Source organism: Chelonia mydas, chromosome 13, assembly GCF_015237465.2.
Source record: "Chelonia mydas isolate rCheMyd1 chromosome 13, rCheMyd1.pri.v2, whole genome shotgun sequence".
NCBI lineage: Eukaryota > Metazoa > Chordata > Testudines > Cheloniidae > Chelonia > Chelonia mydas.
Window position 1 is genome coordinate 8,956,431 of NC_051253.2, and position 15,363 is coordinate 8,971,793.

The 15,363-nt window shown below is 41.9% G+C and overlaps 1 protein-coding gene across 2 annotated transcripts in view; it reads right to left on the minus strand.

Moving 5' to 3' along the window:
* Positions 1-15,363, minus strand: part of CDH4 (cadherin 4) — a 665,459-nt gene that overhangs the window by 171,900 nt on the left and 478,196 nt on the right. The gene's annotated exons all lie outside the window — the stretch shown is intronic.

Here is a 15,363-nt window from a genome sequence, read left to right on the forward strand (position 1 = left end):
ACTGAGCTAGGGAAGCGCCGCCTCCTCGGTCAGCGCCGAGGGAAGCTGGACACGGGCCCCTAGGCTGCACTTGCAGCCGTGCTGACACTGCCCCACCGGCATCCGGCCCTGGGCTCCCCGCCTGGCCGAGTGCAGCACCATGGACTACCTGGAGACGCCTGCGGGCAGGCAAAGCCAGAGTGCCATGCTGGGGGCAGGCAGAGGGGAAGAGGCGGAGTGGGAGCAAGGCCTTATGGGAAGAGACCAAGCAGGGGCAGGGCCTTGGGGCAGAGTGTGGCCAGGGCCATGGTCCAGGGGTCACTGCCTGTCCCTCTCCCCCACACTTCTAGGGAGCTTGTGACGCTTCTGGCCGGCGCAGAAGCGGTGGACCGGCGGGCCTCCAGAAGAAGGTGACCCACGCCCCATCTGGCATTTGCCCCCTGCATGGCCAGCGTTTTTTGTTTCCCCATGCCTATTATACACACCACCCATGCGAAGCATCTCAACTTACATTGACATTTGGCACTTTGCAGGATCAGACCCATATGAAAAAAATTATATAGTAATTTTGTGGGAAAAAACCCCCATATGTCCACTACATACTAGAGACCAAATCCTAGGCATCTTGCTCTTAGGAACGTCACATTGTTTTTGCTGCTTTCTTCCAGACAGGATGAATCAAACGGACAAGACCTACAGGATTAGAACCTAAACTAAAAGTACGAACGTCGTGTTCATTTTTTACTTCAGGTAAAGAAGTGCAGAAGCTGCACTGGTGTAACTCAGAGCAGATTGTGGTCCCTAAATCTGCAGAGATCAAAGGCTGGCTCATGAATCCCCCAGAAGGTGCTAGCATTTAGTCAACATGGAAATAATCTGTATGTTAAACGAATACTTGACAGTATGTTCCAAAGCATTATTTAAATAGACTTCCATTCACGTTATTAATGTCTTTAATATGGATTCTCTTCCCCTTTTCTCTTTTTATTACTTTGTGTGTCTTTCTGATTATTTAGAGTTGTGAAAAGAGCTGGTCAGCACTTCAGAGTTCCCACTGCTCATCGGCGACAGATGCAGACTATAACATTAAGCCAACCAAAAGAATCCCAGCATTGCCCTTTCTTACCTCTCTAGGGAGAGAAGGTAAACACATCAGTAACCTCTTCCAACTTCCTACTATGCAGCAGTAACAAGTCTGCAATGACTTTACTGTGTTCTTTTGACTTGGAATATGGAAACACCAATGGCCTTATAATTATTGAACGATATATTAAGCTGACCAAATCTGCAGTCCTGGGAGATTTTAGGGTCAGAAGTCCCTGAGAACATCTTGCATCATCATCAGAAGATCTGTGAACACTTCAGGAGTTTGTTTTTGTTTTTCTCCTTACACTGGGCTGCCCTTTCCTTAGGCCAACAGCTGGTTTTGACAGCCTGGATGTTTGATGATGTAGGTGTCACACATGTGAAAAGGGTCAGGGTTCCAAAATCAGTTGGCAGAGTAGTGGAAGGAGACAGCTCAGCAGCAGCAAAAACCAGGACATTTCAGTGCTCAGACATAATGTCAGGACACCAGGACAGTTAAAAGAAATCCAGATTGTCTCAGATTCACTAGAACATGTGGTCATCTCCTAATATATTGGCAGAGTTTTCAGATTACTCCAAACCTTTGTGGATGTTTTCCCCCCTGGTTGCAACTTGCGCTTCTTTATTTAGAATTCATTTAAATTATGGATCAATTTGGTGACTTTTTAGGGATCACGAAAGCCAGGACCATTATAGCTTTCACTAACATAGGCAGAAGGGTGGGAAGACAACTGTCCAAGCTTCCACATTCATGAACTATGGTCCTGGCTTTTAATACCCAAACTATTTTAGTCCCAGGGCTCTCTTAATAATAGTTTCTAAGTAATGTTACTTAGCATTTAGGAAGCTCTGTATCTCTTCATACTACTGAATGGACATTAAGGGAAACCCTACCGCCTGCTGGTGAGCATTTACTCGTGTGAGTAGTCCCAAGGATTTAAATGGGTCTACTCACAAATGAATAATAAGAATCCCTAGCTCACATTTTTATCAGTGGGTCTCAAAGTCCTTTACAAAGGAGATCAGTATCATCATCCCCATCTTACAGATGAGGAAACTGAGGCACCAAGAGGTGAAATAACATGCGAAGGTCACGCAGCAGGCAGAGCCAGGAATAGGACACAGATCTCTTAAGTCCTGGCCCAGTGCTCTATCCACTAGGAAACACTGCTAAATTCTTACCAGGGTGAGTAAGTGCTTCACAGCCTGCCCCTAATTAATCCAGTTAGGATCTGAACCCAGATCTCAGAAAATGCTTTAACCTATTGCTCTATCAGCCTCCTATGTGTTTACCTAATTCAGAACTTTTCCTACTACCAATAGCAGGAAAATAGTAGGAAGTGATGTTACTAATGAACATTATGGTTGAGTGAAAGAACATGCTTTGCACATTCACCTGCTACTGGATTACATTTATCAAGATCTCTTTCTTTGACATCATCTTGTCACTTCACATCAAGTGACTTCCTTCCACGTTCTCATGCTGGGTAATTCCAAATAAATTAATGACTATCATCTAAAATAAACATGTGTGACTTCTAGATAAGTGGGAGCTGAATGACAGGAATTTTATAATATTAGGATAAAACCACTAGCTACTTTATAACACTCATCATGCTGCTCCCAGATTTAATACCTGCCTTTTCAAACAGTATCAATTCACTGAACAAATGCCAGTAGGGAATGACATTATTTTATTTTATTTTCCTTTACAAGGATCATGAACCATTTTCTCTTTTAAAAATGTACCAATTACCCACATGCTAGCGGCCCTGGAGATGCTCTGATTCTATAGTACGGTCATTCTGTTCAGACCCGTACAAAGCTTTTCATATCACTAGTGCATCTGATGTCACAATGGGAACATGGTGGACTAAATTCAGGGCTGGTGTAAGTGGGTGCATTTCTGCTCACCTCTGTGGAACTGCACTCACTTACACAGGCTCTGAATTTTGCCCTCTGCCCTAAAGAAGATGACAAAGTTGGATGGAAGTTAGAAGGAAATCTTTCATGTGAAAAATATGTCATTTAAAGAATTAACAGAGAAAAGCAACAAAGAGAGGGTGGAAATGAGAGGCAAACATGCTGGGCCAGACCCAGCCATCCATGCTCGTCCAGGGAGTTGCAAATTTTATCTCTTTGTGCCAGCAGGGACACTATACTCTAAGGAGTAATCCCTGGGGCAGGGCAGGCAAAGGCTGACTCATCATCTTCCCTCAGGGAACATGCACTGTGATGAGGGGAAATGGACAAAGCATGTCAGGTTTCAGGAGGGACCTAGTTTGGCGAGACACCAAAGGTACAGGTGTGAACTGGGCCAGGCTCCTACCAGACAAGCCCAGGACTCTCAGCATGTAACACTGGCCTCAATGCGTGCTCAATAACAATCTCTTTCTTATAACTCTGCCTGCCCTCTGCACCACTTACTGTTAAGAGAACAAGTTATGCTAGGCAATGGTAGCTTAAATGTTCTCAGGTTTCACTGCCTGACTGGCTTGGCTATGCCCCCTCCTGTGCCAACGCTACCAATTTGCGTGCTGGCCTCCTGCGGGTTCCCCAGCAGAGGGCAGGTCATGCCACTATGACGCTCAGTAACATGGCAATGCTGGCACTCTGCAGCAGCGTCCACATTAACTAACTTCTGCCAGTGTAGACCCTGAAGTGAATTGGGCTAATTTCTGTTTCATCGACCCTGGGTAGTCATTGTGTGTGTGTGCAGTTCTCTCCCATGCTTGCAAAGAGCTTAGTCTGCACTGATTGAGTCACGCTGTGCAAAGTGCCACATTTACTTATCACAGAATATCATATTCCACTTCAGGAAGAGTTTACCCTGAATTTGCTAATGCTCTTCAGTAAAATATATTCACCTAGTCTGCTGTTTGGAGTGGGGGGAACAACCCTTAATAAATCCCAATTTAGGAGGAGGTTTGTTATTCCAACAACACAGCCCTGGTTATGCTAATGGGAATGATGAACGCAAATGCTCAACATGCCAAGGGGAGATGTAAGCTGAGGATGCTCCTCTAAACACAGAGGGAATCATCCCTGTCCTAAGGAAATAGCATTATTTTTATATTTCCAGGACATATGTCACGTATGTCTGGCATATCAAAGAGGACCTAAGTACTGATCCCACAAGCAATGCCTCAGTAAAAGGCTTTGCCTGTGGCAATCAGGTAAGGGCTTGGTGATTTTATCCAGGGATAACAAATAGATGGACTGGTTATACTCACAGTTAGGGCCAAAACTAACAGCACACCTTATGGGGCTAAGTAGCAGGCCCTCCTGGACCTTAGTGGTCTACTGGTTCTGTGCTGAGCACAGACCCACTGGCTCCCATGTTCTAGATCCCATTGAGAATTGCTGAAACCTGCTATAGAGATGTTCTTGGTGGTGGTGTGCAGGGGGGCTGCGAGATCCCACTGTGTGGCTAGGGACTTGGCTCCCATATGCAACAGACACAAAGAACGTAAGGTGCTCTTGTCCTGAATTACCCTGCTTAATTGGGTTCAGGAACTCAGTATGAGTGAGCCCTACTTAAAAAAAAAAAAAAAAAAAAAGAGAGAGAGAAAATTATTCCATTGATTTTCAAATGTGCAGAGATTTCCCAGCAATATAGACTGAATAGATTGAACAGGAACAATATGGGGCTGATTGTGCCACTCTTACTCAAGTTAGTGGGGACTTACTCAGGGGAGTAGTTTCAGTGACTTAGTGGGACTATTCCCCCTAAGTAAGTGCTCCGCAGGCTGAGTAAGAGTCATACAATCTGACCCCTTGTATATAATTTCAGTATAAAAACAGGGTAAGTCCATTGAGGAAAGCGTAATATAACCCTTATTGGGTTAGTGTAATGTAATATGTATACATAATAATAATAAATGTGAAGAGTAGTGTAACCCTTATTAAATCATCAAACTTCCTGCTATATGGTGGCAGGGAAAAATAAGAGATAAGGAAAGAAAAAATAGAGGGAAAAGGAATGATTTGGAGCAGCACTATTTCTGAAGGATGCAATACAAATGAAAGGCTGCTAACCAGTGGAAAAGTCATTAGTGAACATCAGATCAATCTAATAGGAAGTATCAAAGGCAGACAGAAAGGGTTGCAGGTTATCAAAGACAGGGAAATGCAGTATTTTCATAGTAAGTGCAGTAGGAGAATAAGGTAATAAGAGGTGTTTTACTTCTCTTGGACTGCAAGTAATACTTTAATACGATATGACCCTCAAGGAGCATTCACAAGTTTGAGTTCAACCAAACAGACTGCAGCTTTTCCTTTTATTCACTTGGCAGAGCTCCCACTTGTCATGTCTTAGTTTTGGCTGAGGATGAGGGAGCTGGGCGACAGCCCCACTAAACCTGTCAGCCACTTTGGAAGAGTCACCGCAGCTTCCACACTGTGCTGACAGTGCAGCTTATAGGCTCTCCTGCAACCCGAGTGATTCCTGGTGCATTATAGCCAGTGGCTTTCTAACAGGCTGATCCAAAGTTCATTGAAATCAGCGAGGATTGGATCGGATCCTAAATGCATTTGGAATTTGAATTAAATAAAAAGAACAGTTAAGAAGAAAGCTTGGGCCCTTTTCTCCCCCCACCAGAAGAGACAACAGGATGGGGTATAAGTCTTCTCCTGTACTCCTCTACTTCCATCACTGTGCTTTAAAAAATAAACAGAGAATCCCACCTCAAAGAGTCCTGAGAGCCCATCAGCTTCCCCATCCATGGTGGCACAAAGAAGACACTGTCTAGAGATGGATTTCTGTATAGCCTCAGATAGGAAGTTTGAAGGGCTGAGAACTAGGAGTAGACTCAGTTGGTGATCTCTTAACTTAGCTTCCCATCGACGGCTTCCTTCTGAAAGGCTGGCTTGTCCTGGCACCAGCAGCCAACTTTCCAGGGCACATGGTTGGACTGGGCTCTTACTTGGTTTATCAGTTTTCATTTTATTTTCATTATAATGGAAAAGTAAAATCTGTTATCTGAAAATCCAAACATGGTAATAATTTGAGCCATAAAAATGCCTATCTTCTCACATTATTGCCACTGTCATATACTGGAGAGTAATATCCTGAACATTATACAAAACTGTTATTCTATTAAAATGATAAACCGGCAATGGTTTTATTACACGAGTGGTTTTCCAGGCACTGAGATGCCCTGTACTGCGGACAAGAATAATAAACACATTATTCACTAACACATTAGGGAACAATCATGTGGTTTTGGAAAACAGTTGTTGCAAACAAGTAAGTTATTACAATGACGTCCTCAAGAATTCAAGTCCCAAATCTTACCTATTGTAACTAAATATTGCTAATGTCCAGAGAATCTACTTTGCACTTCATCGCTTTGTTGTTCTTAAGTTAATAAACACTCCATAAGAAAGGTACCGGGTACTGTTCATATAGTCTTTGCAATGCCTTGTAATCTAGGCTCTGATTGTTTCTTACTGAAATACATGGAAGTTGTTGGTGATCAGCATCCTCCTGGATTGTGTCACTGCTGCAAAACGAGCTGGGGGGAGGTAGGGGGGGGAATCAAACTGACTAACAAACCCTACGCCCAAAGTGGTGCCGACATTATTAGAGATGTTTGCACACTAGAAAGGAAGGAATCAAAGCAGAGACATATTGGCTTCTTCCCTGGCAGAAAGAAAACGGAGACAAATAATGCCACTGCTTGCCAAATCCTCCAGTTTCTGCCAGCCAGACATAGTTGTTGCTGATTTATCCGTGAGAGGGCTATAGAGGGGGCTTTCACTTTTCTGCAGTGCCTTGCTATCCATGGTCATTGCTCAACCAATTGCTTAACCTGGACCTGTGAGGATAGGTTTATGTGGGAGTATTGCTTGCAAATAATATTTAGCACATATATAGTGTTTTACATCTTCAAAGCAGTTTACAAGCATGTAATACAAACAAATATGCTTTGACTGGCAAACACTGAGCTCGTATTTTATTCCCCTCCCTCCCCTAACCCAGCTGAATTCACAATGATTTTCATACCTCATACAAAGACCTGGGGCACAGTTACTCTGTGTATGTGGCTAATGAATAAAAGGGGCAAAAAAGTGTATTCAAATATATGTGTCTAAGAAGTCCCAGGTCATTGCATAGATGACTGAAGTCTAATGTTATAAAAGACTACACACAGCACCGATATAAGAAGTCTACATTATTCAAAGAAAAGGAAGGATCACATCAGAAAGGAAAAACATGCCATTCAGCTCTTAAACATTATGTCCTTGTCATAAAATCAAGCACTGAACAAGAACCAAGCCTTTACTCATACACAGTGTCTAGCTGAGAACAATTCAATAACATGCAATATGCCTCAGACCCCTGAATGCAGCAACTTATGATTTATATTTGTCATTACGATCAACAATAGTTCACATGCCACTGAAGCCACCAGACTCCTTGCTATGTGGTGAAGATTTCAGTGATAGTGGGAAGATATTCTCACCTGTGGCCAGATGTACCTTTGAAGGTGTAAGGAACGTGGAATTTTCCCTGTAGTTGGGAAGGGAGACATATGGAAGCTACGCTACTTATTTCACAAGCTGCCAAACTAATTTCATAGGGTCTTAGAGGGCATATTCCCCAGGGAGAGTCCCCAGGCAACATGATGGGCTTGAGGGCTAACTTTGCTTTGTAACTTGAACACTGGTACAGCCATAGGACAGACGTGACTATTCATTTGCCTTGTGCCTCCATGCACGCGGATGCTGTGGAAAAACAGTTTATCTATGCTACAAAGAATGAGGGTTTTCTGCATGCAAAGGCTGTGGTTTAAAAAAAAGGAAGAGCAGGATGTGCATTTGTGGGCCAATTGGTTAAGAACACCCCTTTTGGACCAGATTACTCCCTCTTCTGGAGATTCTCTAGGGCCAATGAAGATGTGCAGGTGGCAGAACATGTCCTTTGAAACGGGGTGCTTCTTGGAAACTCCAGAATCTGCGCTGCCAATGAAATGAGCTGTTTTATTAGCCTCAGGTGTGCCCTACAGAACTCACAGGATGAGAGAGCTTTATGCCTGGTCTTGGTTTTCAACTTTTGTGATTGCTACTTTTCAAGTACATACTAGCTGGAAGTTGATGCAACAGTCTGGGCCATTTGTGGTGTTTAGGTGCTCATGAACTGCCAGCTGAAAAATCAGTAGTTTTGAAACAAATAACTACAGATTCTAAGTTTGTATGCTGATCCCTTTGTAAGTTAGCATGGGCATGCAGATTTTTTTTGGACATCCATTCTTTATTTCAACATTTTTTGTAGGGGGGTGAAGGAATTATATCCTTTAGGATTTGATATTCGAAAACACACTCAGAGTTTTGAACCTGCAGTTTGTCACACAAGGACATCTAAGTACCTGATTTGTACTTACAAATTATGGACCTGATCCAAAGCCTATTGACATCAATGGGAGCCTTTCCATTGACTTTGATAAACTTTTGGATCTGGCCCGAAGGCCCTTTATATAGTGAGGTCTAAAGCACATGGCTAGCTTTAAGTGGGAGAACTCGCAAATGAAAAGTTAAACATGCATAACCTGGTAGGACTGGGAAAGGTACTTGAACTTCTACATGAATGTTGTAAAATGAACCCACAATTATTCGCAGGAGAGAAATCAAAGGCTGAGTTCAGGCCTTGCTGAAAATTAAGGCCTTAATATTTTATTTATTTTCTCAATCCTTGTTTTTGAACATAGTGGACAGTGGAATTGTTTCCTTAATATGCCAATGAGCTGCACTTTTATAGACGGCTGCAGCCATGCTCCCCCTTAAGAACTAACATGCTGCAAAGCTGTGGGACACAGAGCTAATGTTAACTAAACGACATTTTTTTCTTCTCTCCTAGGCACAGCAACCTGCTCATCACCATGGATATCGATCTCTTCCAGCATGATTAAACCATGGGAACCTGGCCTGGGAAACCACGTTTCAACTCCAGCAACATAAACCCTGTGAGTCATGCAGCCAGCATAGCAATAAACTCTTCCCCTTTTATACATTGTGCTTTGCAGTATTGTAATCTTTATGCTCTTTATTCACTTTGTATTACTTTGGCTTTCCCAACTCCTCGAGAATGCTTATCAGGAGAGACACACTGTGTAATAATGACTAAATACCCGAGCACCCAAAAAATGAATATATATAACTAAATATAGCTTTTAAAAAAGTTTTTCCATACAAAGCTGGGGAAAAGGGTTTGTAATTATATGTGCATTCCAAGTAGTCTACACACAGTGGGGGGTTTAAGGCATTCATACAAATTATACCAATCAGCAATGAAAGGAGAAAAAATGAGGACATCAAATGTGACACTTTCTTATAACTGATGTACACAAGTACTAAATCATGGCAAAACAGTGCCTTAGAAAACAGGGACTAAAATATCATAAAATGAGTTTCTAGCTTCAGCTCTGCTGCCTCTGTAAATGCATATGATCAACTTAATGATGTATTTTGAGAAGACATGATAAATCACTGAGTTAAACGAGTTTGTGGAATATGAATATATTTGGAAATTTTCCTTTGAAGAAATGAGTGGTGTATTGTAATGAGTAGTGCACAGACTTTTTTGTGTCAAATCATGTGGTTAAACACCACAGTTCAGTGGCTTCTGGTTTGAAGGGGTTAGACTAGATGACCCTTTTGGTCCCCTCTAACCCTATGATTCTATGAGATAAGAGCACTATTTTGTCAAATCCAGTCTAACCAGTCCTGGGGACAAGTTGGATGGGATTCTTCTTTTGACTCTGATGGTTTGGGAGCTCCTGCCATACTTGCCAGGGGAATCGGCATAACAAATGTTTTGTTAGGAAACTGCAAGTCCTGGTGCCTTAGGATGAGGGATTTCAAGGGAAAACGTAGCATAATCTTTCCAGGCACAAGTGCCATAGCCACTCTTGACCAAACCCCAAAAGTCTGTCAGGGTGGGTGCATCTTATAACTGCTGCTCATCACATTTTAAGATACCATTAAAAAAATACCTTCTGTTGGGCTTGTGAGAGGAACCCTGTAGATCAGTGGGGTACAGAAAAGATGGCCATAAAATGTTATTTGTGGCTTCTATTATATTACCATCAAGCTTTATTATCACCAGCAAAGTTGCATATACGACATAAAACCATTTAGTGAAATGCCTGAGCTTTTAGATGTATACTATCCTACAATGGTAACCATGAAAATCTCACTTCTGGCAGCAGTATGTCTGTTGCTATTTATTACTGCACATTTCCATGAATACTGTGGTAATATTAACTAGCCCAAAGACATCAATAACTGTACATATTTTAATGGTGATCGCCTGGAAGTTACTGTGGATAGACACAACTAATATTGAGACTGTGACTTGTTGGGGCAGGGGCTATCTTTTTGTTCTGTGTTTGTGCCTAGCACAATGGGATCCAGATCCATGACCTGAGCTCTTAGGCACTAATCAATGCAAATAAAATAATAATTAGAGATAGTAGCTCTAATGTGGACAGAGGAAATTAGTATTTTGTATATGCCATTGTCAGTTTGCACCCATGCACGCACCCTGCATTTTGCATTAGCAATTCAGGAGTCTGTTTTTGCAAACTGGATCCATGTTATATGGTAAGGAATTTAGATCTGCATTACAAGCAATGATACATAATACTGGGGCAGCTTAAAAGAATGTACCACGGCAAAGCCAATGCATTGCACGGAAGAATTCAATATCCTTTTCTGCTGCTGCTGCTACAGAGTAAAACAACTCTTAAATAGCCTTCATGGTAATACTGCATTGGCTGTGTTATGGTTGTTTAAAAACATACATTTGATTTTCTATATTTTGTACCTCTAAAATACCTCATGATGTTGCACACTAGCTTAGTTTTTGTTTTCTAGCTTGCAAAGATGGCTATTCCTCACTGATCAAGTTAAGGCATGTTATATAAAGTCCATTTGATTTTCTTGCCTGGATACAGTATAGCATCTGAATGATACTTCTCTATTTATCAGTGAGGAGATGATGAAAGTCAAGCCAGACCAATTATTGCAATGCCAGTTTGAGAAAAAAAAAAGTCTAGTTCTTTAATCCCTGCTGCTATTTGTGTCTCTTCCTTCCTCCTCTTATTTGTACTTGCTTCTTTATGATTATAATTGTCTGGAGTTCATTAACTAACCACAAACTCCTAGCTTTCAACTCCCGCCTCTAAACTCTAGTTTTGTGGGATGGCTCCAGCGCTTGGCATGCATGCTACATTAAACACCGTTTACAACAACCAGATGTGAGGAAGCATTCAAAAATGTTCTAGCTTGCCCGAAGAATTGATTTGTGGGGTGTTCTTAGACAGTTTTTTCTATTTTAAGATTGCTTTGTGCAATGGCCAAAGAAAACAGCTTCTTTAAAACTTCTTTTGTAAATGGAGAGAAATTACAGGTTTGGGTAAACAAACAGAATTATAATAGATCATAATGTAATTGTGACGCTCCAATCACAGCAAGTGAAGAGGGCACAGACAGCAGGTTTGACTTGACTTTCCGTTTGAAAGCTCGGACAGCCTGATCTCTTTATGTCTATTTTTTGCATGTTTTCTGATGGGGACTAGTAGCTTTGAGAATCAAACCCCAGAAGAATGAAGTTCCTTCAGCTTAAATTTAATTCTGGAATGAATCTGGTCCAATGCCTTTGAACATTTGCCAGCTGTGGCAGAAACCATCACTGAGTGGAGTATCATTGAGTGATCTTTGAGACCCTGCATTTTTTTTCCTTGCTGAAAAATAAAAAATAAAGGATTAGAATTATTTGTGGCCTCACCATGTTTCAAAATATTTTACTCAGAGATACTTAAGCTATTGTATAACAAGGAGGGGTTTAATATTACAGGAGTTCATCCCTCTTCAGATCCACTAACACGATTATGTTTTAATACCGCATCATTGCAGTCTCCAGGGATATGAGAGATTGGGTCAGCTCTTGGTCAGGAATTTAGCAATATGATTGACAAGCACTCATGTAATGCACCAGTCAGTGACTTCCAGGTATGCAATCTTTGGTTCAGAAACTACCAGAATATAGAAACAAAATTTCTAAGAATCAATATAAAATAACATGTAACTCTAAGATATTGGTAAATACACATTTAATATATCATTTTGCTAATGTAATCAATATAAAGCAAAAATTAAGCTAATTAATCATGCTAATCTTTGGCTGGGAAATTTTAGGTTAGTTGCTGATTTTTCTTACTATTGTGCCACAGATGTGCATGATTCTTTAAAGGCAAATGCGCTAAGAAAAGGTCCCTATCCTCAGGAGCTTACAAATCAATGGACCAGATTCTGTGAACACTGGCACTAAAAAGTATAGTGCTCACCATCAATGGGATTACTCAGGGTAGGTACTGTGCTTGGTAGTGAGTGTTTGCCGGTTTGAGCCCTACAGTCAGTCAAAAGGTTAGAGGAAGTGAAGTGACAAAATGGGGGTGAATTTGCATTAGGTTGGTAGTGGCATACATCTGGTACTTCCTTACATTCTTCCCATCTAAGCTAGAGAGTGATTTATTGACCAGCTACTGTCTAGTCCTAAATCCTGGGGCAAATCTCTTTTGCATTTTCCTCTGGAAATCTTTGCATGTCTTACCATCCTCCCATCTGCCCTGGGAACAGGCCTTTGCATAAAAAACAGGTTATTTTCATGAGAAGAGCTGTAGAGAGAGCTGCAAATACAATCCTGCAATGCGCAGAACCTTGTGGAGGGGAGATGCATACAGATGTGCTGGCAACAGCTGCACAGTGCAGTTAAAGTTGCACTGTGCTTGGAAGGATGTGCCAGCATCTGCAGCCACTACCTGTTCATAGGGGTCTGCAACACACAAAAGGAGGCATGTAAGGGTACACACAGACACACTGGATGCTTCTCTTGCAGTGGTTCTAAGCCCATACACACGGTATGCAAATATAACGAGGAGTCCTTGTGGCACCTTAGAGACTACCAAATAATGCATCCGATGAAGTGAGCTGTAGCTCACGAAAGCTTAAGCTCTAATAAATTTGTTGGTCTTTAAGGTGCCACAAGTACTCCTGTTCTTTTTAAGGACGCCTCGTTATTTTTGCTGATACGGACTAACACGGCTACCACTCTGAAACCTGTCAGAATGCAAATAGGTACTCAACTGCCATTACCTTGGAGAATGGAAGGATGTGTCTGCTAGGAGACATAGATAAGGCAGTGCTCCGTTGTTCCCGCAACAACCTCCCTGGATGCTAAATTGTATTAAATGAGCCTACCCGCTAATGCACCATTTTCTGCCCCCAGGCAGAACTGAGCCCTGAGGTACTAAGTGTTAAGTGAGTCTGGTCTATGACAAACACAAGACTACTTGATTCTGGAGCAGATGAAGATATAAGGGATATTCAAATGTGAGCTGGGATACTACAAGAAGAAACCTTTTTCAAGTAGAATCAAGGCTAACCTTATTCCCAATGGCCATGTACTGCAGTTCCTACTGTAGAACAGAGGAAGGAATTGTACAAAGTGATGAGGTAAAACAGTGCCAGCTAGTTGTGCTAGCAAAAGCCACTGCTGTGTACTAGAGGGAGAAATAAAGCATTAAAACTGTAAAATGAAGAGTGAACATTAGCCTTCAATTAAAAATATCAAAGCATGGAAAATACGGGATTAAAATAGCCCTACTCACCTAATGCCATAGATTGTGAAAATAAGGCAATATTTGAAGGTTTCTTCTCTATTCAGTATAACATTTCTGATCATTGACGATTTAAATACTATTTTATCAAATCCTCATCACTCAAAAGTAGGAGCTATTCAGTTTTCAGAATAATACAGAATCATAAATTCATAAAGATAGTAATTACAAATAGCTTCAATGCTGTAAACATTTTAGGGAAAATATTCTTTATGTCATTTCTAAACATGATTTGAGTGCTTATAGCAAATGTTCTAGAAATATGGGAGCTTTGTCTTTGGTCTGCCTTGCAAACACAATACTCATTTTTTATTCTGAGATTGCCAAACAGTGACAGAAACAGATCCCTTCCCAGCTCCTTCTTCTGCACCTCAAGACAAAGGAAAAACAAATGAAAAAAAAAACCTAATTTCATATGAGAAGAATCCTTATTTAATTTAGCCCTTAGTCATTTGGATGAGCTGTCAGACAGGAGATCACTTCTGGGGATACATGGGTTAATTTAGCTTTAAACATTACTATGCCTCAAACCTGCCAAAACCTAGTTTTTAATGCATGTGCCAGCCACTTTGACTTTGTGGCCAACATACATCCACAAACAAACAAAAAACCATCTGGCTCTAATTTCCTCCTTCCTTCCCAGGAGATAACACGTCTCTTTTTGATAGAAAAAGTGTTTCACTAGGACCAGATACAAAAGTGATACCACTGCGCAGAGTCACTGTTCAGCTACCAGTGTACTCAGGCAGTACTGGGATCCACCCGCAGTAGGTACCGACATTTCCTGGCGGATCACCTGCCTGCTGGGAGAAAGTTCTTTCTTTTTTCCATCTTCCTCTCTCTTTTCAGCTTTGAGGGCAAGGCGCTTCTCCTCAAAGTGGGCCACTGCCTGATGGAGGATGCAGCACCACTGAGGTTGGTTGATGGCTTGCTCCTCCCAGCTTGCAATGTCCACATCAGTTTTCTTAAGATAGGCTTTCAGTGTGTCTTTGTAGTGTTTCCTCTGACCACGCCAGGATCTCTGACCATGGGAGAGCTGAGAGTAAAGGTCTTGTTTTGGGAGGCGAGAGTCTGGCATCCGCACACAATGTCCAGCCCAGTGGAGTTGGTGTATGAGGATCATTGCTTCTATGCTGGTGACAATGGCTTCAGTGAGGACACTGGTGTTAGTGCAGACACTCTGAGCAGATGGGAGAGAGCTCTCCTGTTGACTTCCTTACTCCAGCCCATGCAAGTGGCAGTAGCTATGTCAGTGGCAGAAGCTCTCCCACTGAACTAGCACTGTCCACACCACCACTGAGGTCATTGTAACTTACATCGCCCAGGGGGGTGGCGTATTCACACTCCTGAGCAATACAACTTGTACCGACACAAGCTGTAGTGTGCACGTAGCCTCAATTTCATTTCCAAAAGAATTGTAGGAATTTAGGAGTCAAAATCCCACTGACAGTTGATCTGATTTAGCTCAAAGTTCCTAAACTCCTTTTGAAAATGAGACTTTAGGTTCCTAAATTGGTTAGGCACCACATCGCTGTGCACACCAGTGCCTAAATACCTTTAAACATGTGGGCCTAGGTTTAAGTTTAGGGCCATGACCTCCCTGTTGCTTTTCAGTAGG